The sequence below is a fragment of the Scardinius erythrophthalmus genome (assembly GCF_964197995.2).
Source record: "Scardinius erythrophthalmus genome assembly, chromosome: 2".
Taxonomy (NCBI): domain Eukaryota; kingdom Metazoa; phylum Chordata; class Actinopteri; order Cypriniformes; family Leuciscidae; genus Scardinius; species Scardinius erythrophthalmus.
In genome coordinates, this window is record NC_138222.1 from 29,407,571 (window position 1) to 29,420,837 (window position 13,267).

Genomic DNA, 13,267 nt, shown 5'->3' on the forward strand with positions numbered 1-13,267 from the left:
GTGACGAGACTGACGGCAACTGGGGGACGACCGACAGAAAAAAGAGCCGGTGGATCTGCAGACGCAGACCGAGGTTTGAGGGAGCTGAGAGACATCGCTGGTGCAGGAAACCCAGGCAATGTCAGTGACAAGCGTTGTAGGTGGAGCCAGAGTACCCAAGGGCTGCAACGGTGTGAGCGAGGACAGAGGCGATGCTGACGGGAAGGAGGAACCTGCTGCTGCAGAAGGGGTGGAGGGACGGAGCACAGTGGATGGCCCGAAAGTCCGTGGCGGAAGTGGTGAGACGACTGACCAAGGGGGAGCCGGTGGGACGAGGGAATCTGGAGGAGCCACTAGACTGAGGGTCTCTGGTAGAGCTGAAGGTGGGAGCAGCCAAAACTGAACCGACAGGTCGAGATGGAGCGAAGAGATCCGAGGCCGGAAGCGGAGCCGAAGGATCCTCCTGGATAGGCGCTGCTGGTGGTTGCTAGACATCAATGCAGGGACTCCCCAGAGATGGCACAGGGCTGCACGCATCCAGCAGCAATGGGACTAGAGAACTGGCTGAGCTCTGTAGTGGTGATGAAACGAGACTTGAGATGACAAAGGTAATCATGACACAGCTCACACCGGATAGAAAAAAGTGTTCCCAGTTCTCAAAGCTCTTTTTGAGTAATACAGATGATTCAGATAGCGTGGGAAACAATAGCCCATCGAAGTCTATCAGCCAGTCCTCCGTCTTAGTTCCCTCAGCCACTGGTGTCTCGGGCTCACACTTCTGTTCAGATCCGTGCTGGGGCACTGCTTCCGGGACGCTGGCAAGCTCTGTCCTCTTATCCTCGGGCTCTGGCTCACTCGTCGCGGTGGGTGGTGCCGCTCGATCTGTGGGGGGCTCACGTGACTTCTCCGTGGTCAATGGTGGTGAAACGGGCTCTGGATCGGGGCACAACGCTCTCCAGACACCTCATGACAGCTTCCGTACAACTCAGTCCGGTGGTGCCTGGAAGGTTGATTGTGTTGTGGAAGTTCGCCCCGATCCAGAACAGGTTCTTTAGGGTCTCGGCATCCAGGGAGCTGGTGACGGCCAAACAAACAAAATCTTTGAAAAAAGAAAAGAAATTATGGCCCTCCTGAGCAGGACGACAAACTTTGCCCGTTCGTCCATATTTGGCAGTCCAATCATCTGTCATGGTGGGTTGCAGGAAGGCAGATGAAGAAGACCATCATTTCAAATGCAAAGTTTTAATTACAATCTAGAAGACAGGCAAACAGGTTGATCCACACACACTTAACATAACAGAGATCGGACAAACACTGACTGAACTGAAGGAACTCAAATGCAAGCACAGATGATGATAATTAAGTGAACACAGGTGACACAGATGAACCGATAATTACGGTGATGAAGACACGTGACAACTGGGGCACGTTCAAGTTCAAAACGGTGTGCAAAGTTTTGCTACGGTTTCCAGGTTGAACGTCATGTTTCCTGGAAATGGCGTGCACCGGTGTGCAACGGGGTTTGAGATACGTTTTCTCTTGTTTGGTGGGTGTGTCAGAACTGCAGTCCAATCAGCAGCAACATGTATATAAAGCCCGCGGTATTAAAGTGAACTCGCACAATGGGTTCAAGGAAAGTAATTTACAATGTGTTCGATGCAGCTCGGTATACGCAACAACTGAGAATATTAGAAGACATGTTTGTCGTAAGTTTTATTGTAAAAATATAGGATATCAACATAATGATGTAGTTGTTTATATTTTTAGCTTCATTGCGTGTATGTCATTTGGTATAGAAATAAACAACGGTAATTAAGTGCTTTTCCTAAAAATGAGAAAGAAAATACAGGGTATTAAAACAGTGAACTACAAATAAAGTCATTATGTGAGGCTAAATAGATGTGTTTTAGTCTGAATTAGGTAAGATGTGTGCTTCCATTTCAGTTTCCACAAATCCCTTCACTCGATTGGGATGTTCTCTTTTGTTCTGGGCGGCAAGTGCAGTAACTGTAAAATCGGGCATATTTTGTAGTATTAAACACATATTTATACCGACTTCATCAGGCTCAGAAAATTCTTCACAAAGAACTCAAAGAATGGCCTTCTCAGCTGCCATAGTTGCAACTCTTGCGTCATCAGAACAGTGTGTTCAACGCATCACCGTTTCTGTTTAAAAAACGTTGTGCAACGTTTTGTCGGGGCTGAACGCAGCCCAGAAGACAGGCAGACAAGTCCAATGAAAACAAACTAAACAGAACACAACTGTGACAACAACTAACAACAGTTTCTTTTGAATAACATATAAAATGCCAAGACATTGGAAAAGAAAGGTAGACAAAGGTGAAAAAAAAAACTGACGAGGTTTCAAAGGACAGGTCAGTTTGATCAGTTGCGAAGATGTTGAAAACCAGTGGAGGATTCTGAGACTTTAGAGTAACGACAACTTTTATGTTTTCTGGAGCCATTTGGCAGCTCAAAGCCAAAGGAAGTGTGGGTAAAATGTGCCATATGCAGTCTCTGGGTCCACCACTCTATGGTTAACAACATTCATTTGTCACCATTGTGACTCTGATTGGGAATATTCACACACTGACAAACTCATGCAACAGTGTTTTTTGTTAGACCTACATTTTCTTTACACAGTGGAGTCAAGCGTTCATTAAATATAAGTACTGTTATGGAAGTTTTTTCTAGAAGACTAATTAACAGACACACACTTCTGAATCTAACATAAAGTGGATTTGAGTCATGGTCACAGAAAGAGAGACATTGTTTTTTATTGTTCTTTTGAATTGATTCAATAAACTAGTTTTTTAAAGGATATATATTGCATAATGTGTTCTTTTTTTGCTTCTTTTGTCTAATAGCTACTAATTGTAACTGACCCCAGCATGTGTTACATCCTACCCTGGTAGGGGGGTAGATTGTAACAAAGGCACACCATGGGTCCTATTTTAATTATCTAAGCGCATGGTCTAAAGCGCAGGGTGGCAAGTGTACTTGAATCCACTTTTGCTAGTTTAACAAGGGGAAAAATGGTCGGTGCGCCCAGCACATGGTCTAAAAGGGTTGTCCATATTCTCTTAATGAATAATGGGTGTGTTTTGGGCGTAACGTGGAAAAAAATCAATCAGATTGTAATTTCCCATTCCCTTTAAAAGCCAGTTGTGCTCGCGCCAAGGCGGATTCACTATTTACATGGCAGAATTTGCAAGCGGAAAGACACATATATACACATATACACAATATTTATCTTTTACATTGTAATCCTTTAATTTTTTATATTTGGCATGTTTGTGTGCTACTGGGCGTCCCTGTGTGTGTAATAAACAGAGCGTACGCACGTTGTGGACCCGCCTACAGGCGCACATTACTAACGCGCTCTTTAAATTAAAAAAAAAATATTTTTTTTTACTTTAGACCAGGTATTTGTTGGTCAATAGCAACGTGCCAACAATGCACCTGAACACACCTCGTTTTCAGACCAGCACGCCCACGGGCTCACAAATGGGCGCAAATGAATTTGCTATTTTAATAACGTGGCGCAGGACGTGAAAATGATAACTGCGTCGGACTGAAACCTACAAAAAACACTTGTGTCGTGCTTGGCGCTGCATTGCGCCAGGTGTCTGATAGGGCCCCATCATGTATTTGACATCAACTCATAAGGGCTGTGATATTCTTGCAGATGTTTGAATTGATGCATTTGTAGTAAACAAATGTGGGCACTTTGTATACAAGTTTGAGCACTCTAGCTCGAAAACTGAGTTACAGATGCTGAAGCAAAAAAGTGTTACAACCATACCCGGGCTCCCCTATACTGTCACATACAGTTTGGCACTATTCACAACTTTTTACCATTTGGATCAAGGGGCCCTAAACTCCAAGACAGAAGAACAATAAAAAGGAAATATGGGCAGAGCAGATGCCTACACAGCTTTGGTGCTTGGCCTTAAATAATTTGACAGCCTACCACTAAGTAAATAAAAAATACAAAAGTGCATTCACATAAATTACTGGACAATATGTCATGCATAATATATGAGGTATATGTGAATCTGGGTGTAGTTGGTTTTTTTTAACCTTGTAGACTGTTTAGTGCTCTCCAGCAGTTAATTTTTCAATAGAATATACTTTTTTTCTCATTTTGCAGCATTAAAACTCCAAAGTAATATTCTTCCAAGCCATACCTGCAGAAAGATCTCCTGCTCATTCAGATTTATGTCATATACCGTCCATCATAGAGAGGGGTCAACTAGTACAAAACTTACATGTGACACTAGATCCTGAGGTGCTGGTGCATGGAAAATAGAGCTTTCTGTTGTTCCCATGGTGAGAATTGTGATGGCATGTTGATTGATGCATGCTAGAATACATGCAATAACACGGTGTAATATACTGAATTTGTAATTATAACAGAAGGTTTGCAATCTAATCAGGAATAGTTTTTATAGTTCTAAGAAATGAGTATTTCCTTTAGAAAATAAAATCATGGTTTGTTTGGCTAACATAATGCATTTAGAGTGAGCAATTGAGGAAAACGTGACAGAAAACAAACAGAGCTGATTGTGAATGAGTATAAATTTGGACCCACTGCACTAGCTGAAAATGTCCCTTTGTGTAGCCTAAATCATTATTCATGATTCAACAACATGCAAGGGAGCTCATTTTATTTACTATGCCCTTAAAGAGAGAGAGATTAACAACTCAGAAATTACTCTGTCTCCCTCTGCTGTTATGGGTCCCTCCATACAACACTGTTCATCACAACTTTAGATTTACCAATGCTCTGTTAAATTACAATTGCAAATATTTCATTGAATAATAATAAATTATATATGTGTGTGTTTTAACGGTGAGAATTTTTTTCGGAGGGCACAAAACAGAAATGTTCAGAAAATAATTATAGTCTACAACATGATGCATTTTGTGCAGTGTGCATGCCTTAATAAAAAATAGAATGTGAAACAGTAGATGTTATGCCATTTGTCATGTCATCCTTATCACATAACTGGCAAAGATGTGATAGCAAATTCAAACTCAAAGATGTCTATAATACCTTGAGAAAGCTGTTGAATCTGAGTGAGAGTGAATCTGAGAGTGAATCTGTTAGCATTCACATAAATCTCAATGTTGCAGGACACCTTAGTAATGCCTTCTTTGCTCAAGGCGGCTCATGGACCCATAGTTCTGCTGCCAGGTTATTCTGAGCCAATCACCTAGGCCATAAATGCCATGTGAGAAATTACTCTGGAAAATGACATCATGACAGCACTGACTAACTGATGGGACCACAAGTATCTGCACAGTCCCAAAACATTCATTAGTGACTATTCTGAGAGATGAGAACTAATAAAACCTCTACTAAATACCTTGCAATATATACATTGACATTTAATCATTTAGTAAATTCTTTTATCCAAAGTGACAAACAAATTAGGAGAACAGAAACATTCAAGTCAACAATATGCAAGTCTCTGTTGACAAGTCCCAGTTAATCAAGCACAGTATACTGTACATAGTATACATAGTATACCGTTTACCCATTGCAAGATTTTTTTATAAATAAAAAAATATATAGATAGAATATTAATAGAATAGAATAGTAAGTTTTAGTATTAACACTTAAGTGATCGTCAAGTGATGATGAAAAAGATGTGTCTTTAGCCATTTCTTGAAAATGGCTAAAGGCTCAGCTGCTTGGTTTGAGTTAGACAGGTCATTCCACCAGCAGGGAAAAGTCCAGGTAAAGGTGCGTGAAAGTGATTTTGTACATCTTTTAGGGGTGGCCGATACTGCAAAATTTGGTATCGATCCAATACTAAGTAAATACAGGGCCAGTATCGCCGATATACAGATACTGATACTTTTTACTTTTAAAAGCATGCACTTGAACTTACATGTTCTTTCCTGTAGGGCAAAGCAGTGTGTTATGATTTGTAAGGTGAATGCATCAATATGCCAAATCTGAATACATATTTGTGACCACTAAAAGATTTTGTGATTTGTGCTCTCGACGTGGCTGTAAGTAGTCATGTGTATCGTTACTGCAGCTAAGCCATTGTTCATTTTTGCATTTTTTCGGAGAGATATATTAACAGCAATTACAAAACATAACACAATCTAATTGAACTTTTAACTATCAATTTAATTGCACAAACTAATTATAATAAATGTTACATATACAGTACTGTTCAAAAGTTTGGGGTCAGTAAGATTTTTAATGTTTTTGAATGAATTTTTTTCTGTTCACCAAGGCGGTATTTATTTGATCAAAAATACAGTAAAAACAGTAATATTGTGAAATATTATTACAATTTAAAATAATATGTTTTCTATGTGAATATAAAATGTAAAATGTAATTTATTCCTGTGATCAAAACTGAATTTTCAGCATCATTACTCCAGTCTTCATTGTCACACAATTGTTTGAATGTGCTGATTTGCTATAGAAACATTTCTTATTATTATCCAGTTGTGCTGCTTTATACTTTTGTGGAAACCATACATTTTATTCAGAATTATTCGATGAGCAAAGTTAAAAGAACAACATATATATGAAAAAGATTTTTCTGTAACAATGTAAAAGACTTTATCCCCGGTATTGTACGATTTGGGGCTGTCACAGACGAAAGATGACCAATCGTGGCGATTTCTGTGATCGTGTGATTTCTCCAATTCAATAGGTGTCATCATCGTCTACATACATGTCGTACCAAAGTTTATTAGATCCATACAGTGTGATTTGTAATGATCTTATAGGATTGCCAAAATTCCACAGTCTGTAGCAGGCATTACTGTCACATTTGATTTAGCTTTGCTGAATAAAAGTATTAATTTCCTTAAAGAATTATCTTACTGATGTAAAAAATTTGAAGGGTTGTGTACACTTTTAATTTGTTTATTGTGAAATAAATGTATCAGGCAAATCTGCAGGAACGGACCATTCTTGCAATGTGGTCTGTAAAGTTTAACTGATCATCAATAACAACCCCAAGGTTCCTGGCTGTCCTTGAAGGAGTTATAGATGATAAACATATAGCTGAATGGAGAAGTCTTGGGTTGGCCAAGATAACAAGCAGTTCTGTCTTCGCAAGGTTGAGTTGAAAGTGGTGGTCCTTCATTCAGTCCGAAATGTCTCTCAGACAGGCTGAGATGCGTGCAGCCACCGTCTGATCGTCTGCCTGGAATGAGAGATAGAGTTGTGTATCATCAGCGTAGCAGTGATAGGAAAAAACATGTTTCTGAATGACAGATGCTAGTGATGTCATGTAGATAGAAAAGAAAAGTGGTCCAAGCACTGAGCCCTGAGGTACCCCAGTAGCTACATGTTGCGACTTAGATACTTCACTCCTCCATGACACCCTGAAGGACCTACCTGAGAGGTAAGACTTGAACCATTGGAGTGCGGTTCCTGAGAAGCCCATTGTCATGAGGGTTGACAGGAGGATCTGGTGGATAACCGAGTCAAAAGCAGCAAACAGATCCAGGAAGATGAATACTGATGATTTGGAAGCTGCTCTTGCCAGTCTCAGAGCTTCAATAACTGAGAGCAGGGCAGTCTCAGCTGAGTGGCCACTTTTGAAGTCAGACTGGTTGTTGTCCAGGAGGTTGTTCTGTGTGAAAGGTAAAGACTCGCTCAAGTGTCTTAGCAATGAATGGTATGGATACCGGTCTGTATGTTTCTAAAAGTGCTGGATTTAGAGTGGGTTTCTTAAGCTGAGGAGTTATCCGAGCCTGCTTAAATGCTGTGGGAAATGTACCAGGGTGAAGAGAAGTGTTGATGATGTGAGTGAGTGCAGGTACAACTGAAGAAGAAATGGCTTGAAGGAGATTAGTGGGGATTGTATCAAGCGGACTGGTAGTAGGTTGATTGGAAAGGATGAGTTTGGAGACTTCTGCCTCTGAGAACAGAGAGAAGGAGTAGAGTGTGTGTGTGTTTGAAGTCCACAGATTTTTTTTATAAATATTATATTGTAGTTGCAGAACACATTCTGAATGGCCATCAATGTTGAAAAATTCTAGTGTAGTTAAGCAATATACCTGTTTGAGCTAAGAGGGTCATAATATCTAGACGTGTATGTACCGGTATACAGTAATAGGATATGCAGTTGTGTTAAAAAAATTGCAGTACAACATCAGCAACCTGATGAACCACTGTTATTAGTAGTAGTGGTATTTCTGCATTGCAAATAATTGACTTGTAGATGTAGTAGTGTACATCAGAAAAACAGCAGACCCAACTGTCATGACATGCACACTGCTTGTTCAGAGTAATTGACTCATTTACTGAAAGAGGCATGTTTATGATAATTGCAGTGTTGAGTGTTGAAAAAACAGGTGTCATTAATTGTCCTTTATTAGGGAAGAAGAGATGCAAATGTTTCACACATTGTTGTAAAATATATTTCCTTCTGAATTGCTAAGAAAAATGGGCCGTTCCAAACATTGTTCAGAGGAACAACGTAATTTGATTAAAAAGTTGATTGGAGAGGGGAAACGATGCTCAGCTAAAATGATCTTAAATACTTTAACATGGCAACAAAAAACTGAAACACGCAAAAGAAAACATGTAACTACTGTTAAAACGGATTGAATAATAGTCAGAATGGTAAAGATGCAGTCAATGCTCACTGTTACTGTTTCAGTCTGAAGACATTTGATCGAAGCTAACAACAAGAAGACCCCGTAAAGTACTATTGATAAAAAAACGGCATGTGCAGAATCAGTTCAAATTTGCCAAGGAACACATCGATTGGCCCAAAGAGAAATGGCATAACATTCTGTGGACTAATGAGAGTTTCGAGTCTAGTGGTTATCTATGTCAGAGGCGACCCCCGGGTAGAAATCAAGCCACAGTACACTGTGAAGAAAGTGAAGATGGAGGCTCAAAAATTATGGCATGAGGATGTTTTTCATACTAGGTGTTGGACCTATATTCATCGCATACCAGGGAACATGGATCAGTTTGAATACATCAAAATACTTGAAGAAATTATGTTGCACTATGCTGAAGAGGAAATGCCCTTGAAATGGGTCTTTGAACAAGACAACAATCCCAAATACACAAGTAAGTGAGCAACATCTTGGTTCCAGTTGAAAAGGATTGAGGTAATGGAGTGGCCTGCTCAATCCCCTGACCTCAACCCCATTGAAAACTTGTGGGGTGACATTAAAAATGCAATTTCTGAAGCCAACCCTAAAAATTCACATGGAAACCGTGGAATGTAGCTTGTTCATCCTGGGCAGAAATACCTGTTTCTAGGTGCCAGAAGGTTGACTTGATGCAACGCAGATGCGCAGCAGTTATCAAAAAGAAAACAAATGAAAAAACTAAATATTAGTTCCAAAATTTCAAGTGAAGTTTAATAATCTTGTCGACACTGCTATTTCATTTCCTTTGCTAAAAGAATAACGCAGACTTGAAAAAAAATGTTTATGTTTTGATTTGGAATTGGATGTGTAATGTTTCCAGTACATTTGGAATATGGAAATAAAAGCTATTAAAACATATTTGCACTTGTATTAACGCACTGCTATTTGAACACAACTGTATCACGATAATGAACATGCACAATATTGTTTTCGATATTTATTACGAATTATACAGATTTTTTTTAAATCCATTTTATCCCTTAAATGCATGAATGTTTCACCAATCATTATTAAATATTAGGGTCTTTAGTGACCCAGATCTATATCTAACACGAATGGATCTCTACCTGTTGCAATAATATAAAACTTTCCTGATATCAGAGTATCAATTACAGAAGAATAAAATAAAGCATATTTTGTTACCTTTTGGATCTTGGAAGGGTTCAGTTTGAGCAGATCAAACTATCACTATCACTGTCCTCATCAGAGCTCATTTCCCAGTACATTCAGCATCTGGCTCATATTCACGATCTCAAACATATTCTCAAAACTATCATTTTCATCATCTTCAAAATCAATATTTTGATCACTGACAGCTTCTTCACCAGATCCACCATCAAGTGACAGTGACACTAATATTTGATTGCATTCAGTACTTGCTCTGCAGTAAATCGCTGAGCCATTTCAAGTTTGCTGATGATCCTTCCTATTTTTTTCTGTTTTCTGCCTGCATTAACTATGAGTGAAACGTCACTTCATCATTGTGTATCAGTCGGACATTGCCACCTTGTGGAATACAGGTGAATTGCACTTATTCAATCATCAAAGAATAAATTATTGTTGTGCAGAAAAAATATACTTACACTGTTAGATACCTCAGGTTGTTAGCGACCCTATACAATTTTTACAAAAAAATAATGGGAAAATAGGCATTCTTTTGTAATTTTATGCTTTTTTTCTTGTTATATCGTTTATAGTGAATTTATTGAGGTATACTAAAAAGGTTGATGTCTAACTTTAAAACATTAATGAGGAGGAGGGTAGTGAATGACGTACTGGGTCACTAAAGACCCGAGGTATGCGTTTAAGTATCTTCAACACCTCTTCATGCTGTGTCAGAGGCATGCACACTCTGATGTAAACAAGCCCAACATGGATGAGAAGCGCATGGCAGAACCCTATGGGCGAAACGAGTGAAGGAGACACGCTAAATGAAAATGCACATTCTCTCTCTGACAGCAGTTGGCGCTGATGGAACCGCAGACATGCAGCCATTACCCTGGTTACCTTGTCAACAAAGCAACTACTTTCTGTTTCTGAACAGTATTTAAATGTTTTAAACAGCCATTCAGATTTTTTTATTTACAATGGTGTTTATTGCACAACTTAATATTTTCTATTTATTTTCGAACTTTTTTACATTTTAATCTGGACCACAACATCCGATCCTCATCCAGAGTGCCGAATGAGACACAACAAGTTGCCTCACGTGAGGGACCCGCCCGCGGCAACATTCGGCAACTTGCCGGCACATGGCATGAGTGGGAGGTTCGTGGGGGCAGGCCAAACGAAGAATCTCCCACTGTAACCCTCAGATCTCCCAGAATGCTAACCAGACCCACAACCCACGACCTACTAAAAGAAGGACCTTTGTCTAGGCCTCTGGAACCTCCATGTGTGGTCTCTGGATGGGACGCGGTGGACTTAAGTGAACTACCTCCAGCAATAGTTGACACTATCACTTCAGCTAGAGCCTCCTCTACGAGGCTCGCTTCTGCTTTGAAATGAGTCTGTTTGCTGAGTGGTATTCCTCCCGGCAGGAAGACCCCAGGAAATACCCGATCGGCTCTGTGCTTTCCTTCCTTCATGAGGTCTTGAAACGGAGGCTTTCTCCCTCCACCTTGAGGGTGTATGTTGCTGCCATCACAGCTCATCACGATGCTGTTTTAATGGCTGGTCACTGGGAAAGCACGACCTGGTCATGAGGTTCCTGAGAGGCGCCAGGAGGTTAAATCTTCCCAGGCCGTGCCTCATCCTCTCCTGGGACCTCTCTGTCTTCCTTTCAGGTCTACAGAGAGCTCCCTTGGAGCCCCTTGAGTCAGTTGAGCTTAAAATGCTGTCTTTGAAGACATTGCTCCTGACCACATTTGATTCCTTCAAGAGGGTGGGGGACCTGCAGGCATTTTTGGTCAGCGAATCGTGGATTGTGGCTGGCATTGTCTCACGCCATCCTGAGACCCCGGCCTAGATACGTGCCCAAAGTTTCCACCACATTCTTTCGGGAACTTGCAAGCGCTGCCCCCAGAGGAGGCAGACCCAGCCCTTGCGTTGCTGTGTCCCGCTTGCCCACTGCATGTTTACGTGGAAGCTCAGAGCAGCCCTTTGTCTGCTTTGGAGGTCAGCAGAAGGGAAAGGCTATCTCCAAACAGAGGTTGGCCCATTGGATAGGGGATGCCATTGCCTTGGCCTACCAGTCCCAAGGCGAGCCATGCCCTTTTGGGGTGAGAGCTCACTCCACTCGGGGTGTTGCTTCCTTCAGTCCGACGTAACGTCTCCATTCCCTCCTTTAGGGAACGGGGGTTACATTAGTAACCCAGACGTTTCTTGTATAAAGACCCAATTTATACTGTGAAAATTTTTTTCTATCAAATCATTACGTTTTTTTATACTCATTATTGTACTGTACTGAAATAGTACAGTACCATGGACCCCATAACACTAGCTTGCTCCCCTGATTTAAAGGTGCAGTAAGCAATTTCTGGTAAACTCTGTTGATATTTGAAATCACCAAAACAAACATGCCTCTAACCAAAAGGATCACACCGCTATCTTGATTCTCCACTCCCACATTCATGTACACGCTATGCAACACAGGCAACGAATATGGCGAAATCTGCTGTGCCTGCCACTTGAGGGTAAGATGTCATCAATATGTGAAAGCAATTATGATAATTTAGGTCGAATGTCTAATTGTTATTTGGTTCCTCTACTCATTCGATAGCAAAATTACCCCTTCCATCTCAAAAAACAAACACAGTTTTCATGAACAGCTCCTACACAACATGATAGTCCAAGTAACTAATATATTCCAAATATGACAAGATTAAAGGGTTAGTTCACACAAAAATGAGAATTATCCCATAATTTACTCACCCTCAAGCCATCATAGGTGTATATGACTTTCTTCTTTCAGCCAAACACTATCAGAGTTATACTAAAAAATATCCTGACTCTTCCAAGCTTTATAATGGGAGTGAATATACTTCACTATAGAATGATACGATTTTGAAGCCCGAACAAGCACATGATCATCCAGCCATCATAAAAGTAATCCATGAGGCCTTACGATTAATAAAGGCCTTCTGAAGCGAAGCGATGCATTTTTGTTCGAAAAATATATTCTAACTTTATAAACTATAATCACTGGCTTCCGGTAACGGCCGCACGTTAGTCTAGTTCCGGCAGAAGAGTGACCTCTGACCTGACGTATCTCTCTCTATTGCTCTAGTCAGACCTAGTAAACAAATACACTCACTTTACTGAACAAGACTCGAAATGGCACTGAGGGGATGAGTCATTCGTTCATATGGAAAGAAAGAGACGGGATGGGAATGTGTGAAAATGTTGAAAAGTCATTATTGCAACTCTTAAAGTAGTGGTTTTTAAAATGTAATAGTTGACAAAATGACTAAAACTGTGTGTTTATTAAGTAAATGCCAATGATTCATTCAGAACACAAAGACCTTTTGGGTATGTTTTCCGAATGTCAATAAAATAAAATAAAATAAAGTTTATCAGATGTTTGTAGACAACAGAAGCTTTCTAGATGAAAAGCTATTTAACAGACGTACGGTCTATCTGACTTCTTGACCACTGATGAAGTACGTTCTTTTGAACGTATTTCTTGCAGAGT

General features: G+C 40.3%; 1 protein-coding gene across 3 annotated transcripts in view; it reads right to left on the reverse strand.

Moving 5' to 3' along the window:
- Positions 1 to 13,267, reverse strand: part of lingo1b (leucine rich repeat and Ig domain containing 1b) — a 63,067-nt gene that overhangs the window by 48,660 nt on the left and 1,140 nt on the right. Inside the window, exons 2-3 of one of the 3 annotated variants that reach the window (XR_014029660.1) lie at positions 7,358 to 7,595; positions 6,109 to 7,163 (exon numbers count right to left, since the gene is read on the reverse strand). The exons of 1 other annotated variant lie outside the window; for it this stretch is intronic. The gene's annotated coding sequence lies outside the window, so the exon portion shown is untranslated. Of the gene's footprint in view, positions 1 to 6,108; positions 7,164 to 7,357; positions 7,884 to 13,267 lie in introns of those variants that run through there. One more of the 3 variants, XR_014029661.1, reaches the window with a different exon arrangement.